Source organism: Salvelinus sp. IW2-2015, unplaced genomic scaffold (assembly GCF_002910315.2).
Source record: "Salvelinus sp. IW2-2015 unplaced genomic scaffold, ASM291031v2 Un_scaffold5256, whole genome shotgun sequence".
Classification (NCBI taxonomy): domain Eukaryota; kingdom Metazoa; phylum Chordata; class Actinopteri; order Salmoniformes; family Salmonidae; genus Salvelinus; species Salvelinus sp. IW2-2015.
Window position 1 is genome coordinate 49,762 of NW_019946521.1, and position 7,918 is coordinate 57,679.

Consider the following 7,918-nt stretch of genomic DNA (forward strand, 5'->3'; position numbering starts at 1 on the left):
CATTGTTAAATAACAATAAATGGCTATGCTGTAGCAGCTTTGCGTCTAGGCTATTGAATTAATTAATAATGTTGGGTTCAACTGTCTTATTACCATGGTTACTTAAGGAACAACTTCCTTTCATTGGAACAGTTTTCTCTTAGTATATGATGAGTTGTGTGACATGTACTTCAGCATTGAACCCCTGTTCTAGAGAAGTACACCTTCTAGTGGCCTTAAATTCTAATCCAGACCTCCAAGACAGTTATCACCTTTTTTTATCTAATCCTCGAATCAGGAGATCTAATTACACCTGCTCTAGTGGAAAAATGTTTTACTGTTTACCAAAACATGTACTGTACCTTCCCAGCTGCAACAAAGAATGTTTTGCATAGAGAAGGGTAATGCTATTGGTTGACTGGTCCTCACAGTATTCATCCATGTGTATCTAATTTATTCATCCTGTCATGTCTGATCTATTTTCCCCAAAAAATGTACTTCGTTGTCTTTGCTGATAATGTTGACAGCGCGTGTTGTGTTGAAACCAATGTATAGTACTTTCCCCTTAATTTCAATACTAAATCATTATCTGGTACCTGCATGTTAATGCAGACTCTGTAATAATAATATATGACCTCACTGATTTTACAGTTTGGTTTATGAATTTTAAAGTTTGGTTTATAGTCAATGATTGATTAATGTTTTGTCTGTGCTGTGAGGTTGTCATAGCCAAAGACAGTTGTCGTGTCTGGCTATGCCGGATTAACTGATATGACATGCTGTTCTATAAAATCATTTCTCTGTAATTAAAATTACCAGATTTAAGCTAATCAGGTAAATAATTAACTAGAAAGTTGGGGCACCACGAAATAATGTTTATAGAGCTGTTATCTTCCGAATAAACTCTTAAAGACCTGGTCATATTTTACATCAATAGCAGTCAATATTTAATCGTCGCCTTATTCAGTCTCATCTGAAAGTTGTAAATTCTTGGTTATCTTCATGAATACTGGATAACAAGTTGAATCAGCAATACCAAATTTGGTTTATTTATTTACTAAATACCTAAATAATCACACAGAGTGGATCATACATTGATTACAAATTATGTCAAAGGAAAACGTTCCGAGTGGACGGAACCGATATGACGGCTGGTTACACAAAGAAAGGGGGTTGGGTTTTGAATGAAAGAGCGGGAAGACTGAGGAACAAAAAGATTTTGTGTCTATCGGGCTGTAGGCAGCTTATCGTAAATACAGAATCTTATGCATTCTAAATAAACGGCCATTTGGAAAAGGAAAATGCAATAAATATTTACTCTGAGCTGCGCTTCGATCGGTTGGTCGTAGATGGGAGGCCGGGTTGTCCTTTGAAGAATGTCTGGTGGTAGAACAGATACTTGGTAGTACCGTCGTCGTGTGGTAGGACTGATACTCTGTCCGTCCTCTCCTAGCTCACGTCTACAGTTGCTGCACTAACACAATGGCTAGGTGGTATCACTTCTTTAGTGAATAAGAGTTCAAAGTTCATACCAAGTTGCCATACTTTAAGCTCATGCTATATTCTGGCTGGTATAGTCGAAATTCATCCTTCCGGCGTGTAGGTTGTCACCTTCACATTGAAATTCGATGCTAATTTCGTTAGGTTCTTGCTGAGCTTGGCTTAGTTCTGTAGGTGATCTTTGTCCTTTCAACGTGGGGACCTTAAGTCCACACGTCCTTGGAACAGAAAGTTACATTTTGTAAAGGGGCTTATATAGGGTTGGGAGAGAGGGCCGTCTTTCATAGTTTACAACCGATGTCTGTTCACATGGGCGGGGCCACTGAGTTGAGCATAGTTCACTCATGAAAACCAATTCTCTCATTTAGAAGCTAAAATTACATTTAATCTTTTCACAAATAGTTTAATATTTAAACATTTAAATTGCACAACAATTCCATGTGAAATTGATAACTAGAATGTGTAGACTTTCCAAGATACAGTTTATGTCGTCCTATCATCAGTAATAATGTCTCAGACGGTAACTGATCTGACATCATATTCATTAAGTACCAACGCATATTTTCAACTGGTTGGATTACTGAAATATGGTTCCGTTTCCCACCTTTTATGTTCCCAGACTCTCTATGTTAACAAAGGGATTTTCAATAGTCACATCGGTAGAGTAGAGAGAGGAAAAAGTATTTATGAGGGTCATAAACCTCCCCAACAGGCCAACGTCATGAACAGTAGCATCAATGAAGACATTGTTTCAGACTTTATTTTTATCCAAACTATTTAGATTTATCGCTAAGCTGTTTGTTACAGACTGTCAATAGACTACTATCAGGTCTCAGATACAGTTGATAGCAGAGTAGCTTTTGCTATCAACTCTACCGTTATTGGCAGTGATAATGACGTATATCTCTCAAAGTACAGTAGAAAACATTTCTACACTGACAATGAAACTGGAACAGCATGGATCATCTTCTATGCTTATAGGAATGACACTATGTATCCTTGTTTATGTGGTTTACTGAGTTAATTAACTTTTTTAAAGTATTTTTTTCACAGGGGGATCTCACACATCATCTGTCATTCCAACCACCATTGACATAACTTTACACTCACACTGACAGTCTAGCTACAGACACTCCAACTACTGCTGCCCCTTTAACCCCTGACCATCCAACTACTGATGCCCCTGTAACACCTGACCCGGCTGTCCAAATACTGGCACGCCAACATCTGACACTCAACATCCTTCAGTTCGTAGACGTCTGTGTGTGGAGTAAAGGTGGTCTAGAGTTATTTTTCCTATGGTTGCAAATGTGACATGCTGGTAGAAATGAAGGAAAATTMATAAAAATGTGCCTGCATTAAAATCACAAGCCACTAGAAGCACCACTTCTGGATGAAAGGAGGATACCTAGTCAGTTGTACAACTGAAATGTGTCTCCCATAGTTAATACCAAACCCTCTGAATCAGAGAGGTGTGGGGGGCTGCCATAATCGACATCCACGTCTTCAGCTCCCGGGGAACAGTAGGTTAACTGCCTTGCTCAGTGGTAGAACGACAGGTTTTTACCTTGTCAGCTTGGTGATTCGGTCTAGAAATCTTTCAGTTACTGGTCCAACACCCTAACAACTAGGCTACCTGAGGATTTCCTTGCTTGCTTATGGCCTTATACAGCTTGTTGAGTGCGGTCTAAGTGCCAGCATCGTTGTGTAGTGGGAAATAGACGGCTACGAATAATATAGATAAAACTCTCTTCTAACTGTAGGTAGTGTGGTCTACAGCTTATCATGAGGTACTCTACCTCAGGCAAGCAATGCTCTGAGACTTCCTTAATATTAGAAATTGTGCACCAGCTGTTATTGACAAATAGACACACACCCCCACCGCTTGTCTTACCAGACGTAGCTGTTCTGTCCTGCCGATGCATGGAGAAGCCAGCCAGCTCTATATTATCCGTGCCGTCGTTCAGCCACGACTCGGTGAAACATAAGATATTACAGTTTTAATGTCCTGTTGGTAGGATAGTCTCAAACTGAGATCATCCAGTATATTTTCCAGTGATTGCACGTTGGCCAATAGAACGGATGGTAGAGATGGGTCACCCACTCGCCAACAAATTCTCACAAGGCACCCCGATCTCCGCCCCCTGTATTTCCGTCCTTTCTTCACGCGAATGACAAGGATTTGGGCCTGGTCTTGGGGAAGCACTATATCCTTCGCGTCAGACTCATTGAAGAAAACAAATCTTTGTCCAGTTTGAGGTGAGTAATCGCAGTTCTGATATCCAGATGCTCTTTTCGGTCATAAGAGACCGTAGCAGCAACATTATGTACAAAATAAGTTACAAACAATGCAAAAAAACAAACATCATAGCACAGTTGGTTCGAAGCCCGTAAAGGGCAGCCATCCCCTCCAGCGCCATTATCATTATCCAACCTACCAGGCAGTCTGAGGTCCTGAGCGCTCTGGAGCAGGTCTTCATCAAGGATCGCTCTGTACTTTGCTCTGTTCATCTTTCCCTCGTTCCTGACTGGTCTCCCAGCCCCTGCCGCTGAAAAACATCCCCACAGCATGATGCTGACACCACCATGCTTCACCATAGGGATGGTGTCAGGTTTCCTCCAGACGTGACGCATGACATTCAGGCCAAAGAGTTCAATCTTGGTTTCATTTTGGAAAACCCCAAGCGTGCTGTCATGTGACTTTTACTGAGGAGTGACTTACATCTGGCCACTCTACCATAAAGGCCTGATTGGTGGAGTGCAGCAGAGATGGTTGTCCTTCTGGAAAGTTCTCCCATCTCCAGGAACACTGGAACACTGGAGCTCTGTCAGAGTGACCATCGTGGTTCTTGGCCACCTCCCTGACCAAGGCCCTTCTCCACTGATTGCTCAGTTTGGCCGGGTGGCCGGCTCTAGGAAGAGTCTTGGTGGTTCCAAACTTCTTCCATTTAAGAATGATGGAGGCCACTGTTCTTGGGCACCTTCAATCCTACAGAAGTGTTTTTGTACCCTTCCCCAGATCTGTGCCGTGCCTCAATCCGGTCTTGGAGCTCTACCTCGACCTCATGGCTTGTTTTTTTCTCTGACATACACTGTCAACTGTGGGACCTTATATAGAGAGGTGTGTGCCTTTCCAAATCATGTCCAATCAATTTAATTTACCACAGGTGGACTCCAATCAAGTTGTAGAAACATCTCAAGGATGATCAATGGAAACAGGATGCACATGAGCTCAATTTTGATTCTTACAGCAAAGGGTGAATACTTTTTTGTAAATAAGGTATTTATGTTTTGGTTTTCAATAAATTTTCAAAAATGTCTAAACACCTCTTTTCTCTTTATCATTATGGGGTATTGTTTGTACATTGATGAGGAAACAATTGTATTTATTCCATTTTAGAATAGAACTAAGGTAAACAAAATGTGTAAAAGTCAGGGGTCTGAATACTTTCCGAATGCTCTATATGGCTGCATACATGGGCTCCTGAGTGGCACAGCGGTCTAAGGCACTGCATCTCAGTTCTAGAGGCGTCACTACAGACCCTGGTTCGATTCCAGGCTGTCTCACATCGGGCTGTGATTGGGAGTCACATAGGCCGGCGCACAATAGGCCCAGCGTCGTCCGGGATTGGCCGGGGTAGGCCGTCAATATAATTAAGAATTTATTCTTAACTGACTTGCTCAGTTAAATAAAATGCAAACTACCAGGCAATAACAACATCTGTCCTTTAGGACTGCTGCGGTTGTGGTGGCCCTCACCTTAGGAATTAGTTACAGAGTGGATGATCCACTGGGTTACAGGCAGGAGGAATTGTGAGTCAATACTGTACTATACTACTCTATACTTAACTACTTCTTTGTATTATACTGTACTGCCCATAGGAAAAAAATCTGTTCACTCGGATATCTCCAGATCTTTTGTGGCTACCTAGAGCTTCTCAATGTTGAATCATTCTGTGACCATTTGTGTCTGGGTTATTGCTCCTAAAGGCCCGTTAGGAGAAATATTGAGATGTTAGAGACTTCTATGATACATATATAGGACACATGAAGATGAATTGAGATGATGGTTTAAGCAGTATTCGAGAAGTAGCTCAGCAAAGTACGATCAGCAGAGGAGGTTTCATCATTGTATACCGTTGAGCTCATCCTTGCCTCTGTTATTTTAAAGGAGCAATAATGATAAGTTCCTGAGACAAGTTTGAGACTTTTATTAGGCTAATGATCTAATGATCATTTCAGAAATATCTAAGAAGTATGAGCCATAAAGGAGATCTCTACATTGTATGTGCAACGTCTCATCCATGTCTCATTTATTTCTCTTAAAATTACTACAGAAGCTARACATCAGCTTGATTAATGAGATGAGACAGTTGAGAATTTAATTTGTTAGCGTTCATTTGCAGTATTAATGATTAGCTGTTCAAAACAAGAATGAAAACTGATACAGTTCAACAAATGTATTCAACAGTGCTTATATTATATTAACAAAGCATCTCATTTTTCATTCCCAGCACTCCCTTTTGCACACTACTGCTACTTGCTATCTATGCATAGTCACGTCACCCCCTCCTACATGTACAAATTACCTCAACTAACCTGTACCCCTGCACACTGACTCGGTACCGGTGACCCCTGTATATAGCCTCGTTATTCTTATTGTATTACTTTTAATTTTAGTCTACTTGGTAAATATTTTCTTAACTCTTCTTGAACGACACTGTTGGTTAAGGGCTTGTAAGTAAGCATGTCACGGTAAAGTCTACACTTATTGTATTCGACGCATGTGACAAATAAAGTTTGATTTGAGATTGGTTTCCATTAACTGTAAGAACGTAAATAAAATGAATATACAGCATATGCTCTTGTACATATGCTCTTGTATTAGTTAAACCCCAAAATAATATTGTAGAGATGAAAATAGGCAGTTGTCACCCACCCTGATGTAGTCAACAAAAAGTCTAACCTACATGTGACACCAAGCACATAACAGTATGTTCTTAAGTTAACCTTATTGCAAATATGAACATTGCACATTGTACACAAACAAAACTATTTGAGCCAATACTCTGTCCTGCTCTGGTTCTACACTTGTTGATGAATGCCTTRATCGATTCCGGTCCAACCATCCAAGGTAACACATCGCAAGACGTAGGCTGGAACACAGTATATAAAACATTTCATGAATATTTTGACAAATAATACATGACAAATCTACTCAAGGACTCACAGTATGCAAAACACAAACATCTTAAAAGAACATTGGGGATTTTGGTTTGTTTTCGAGGTATTTAAGATACAGTATTCAGAAACTTGATTTGACTTGATTGCAGAGATGAATTAGCAAATAACATACGTAAATCCTTTTAATCAAGAATCAATCCTAATTTGCTGTAGACAGTTAAGTAACAAAGTAACCTAGCTTTGAGAAAAGACTTACTTAGAACTCTGCTGACCTTCTTCCGGTCGAGGACTCGCTTCCCCTCTGGGATGTTGCCATGGCGTCCAAAGGCAAATGAATTGACACATTATTCCACTGAGAAAAAAACGGTCAAAAAGGAAATGAAACAGATGCAAGCGATCTTCCCTAGATGCCTGATGGATGGCAGCAGGACGGAACGACAAGCAACATTCCCACTGTCAGGAAACAACTCTTGTCTAGATGCCTGAATGGATTGGCAGCAGGACGAACGATGAGAGCAATCATGGACACTGTCAGGAAACAACTCTGTCTAGATGCCTGATGGATGCAGCAGGACGGAACGATGAGCCAACAGTGCCACTGTCAGGAAACAACTCTTACCGTAATGCCTGATGGATGGCAGCAGGACGGAACCGATGAGGAGCAACATTCCCTGTCAGGAACAACTCTTACGCTAGATGCCTGATGGATGGCAGCAGGGCGGAACGATGAGCCAACATGCCACTTGTCAGGAAACAACTCTTACCTAGATGACTGATGGATGGCAGCAGGACGGAACGATGAAGAGCAACATGCCACTGTCAGGAAACAACTCTTACCTAGATGCCTGATGGATGGCAGCAGGACGGAACGATGAGAGCAACTGCCACTGTCAGGAAACAACTCTTACCTAGATGCCTGATGGATGGCAGCAGGAACGGAACGATGAGAGCAACATGCCACTCGGTAGGAAACAACTCTTGTCTAGATGCCTGTATGGATGGCAGCGGGCGGAACGATGAGAGCAACATGCCACTGTCAGGAACAACTCTTATACCTAGATGCCTGATGGATGGCAGCAGGGCGGAACGATGAGACAACATGACACTGTCAGGAAACAACTCTTACCTAGATGCCTGATGGATGGCAGCAGGACGGAACGATGAGAGCAACATGACACTGTCAGGAAACAACTTCTTACCTAGATGCCTGATGGATGGCAGCAGGACGGAACGATGAGAGCAACATGCCACTGTC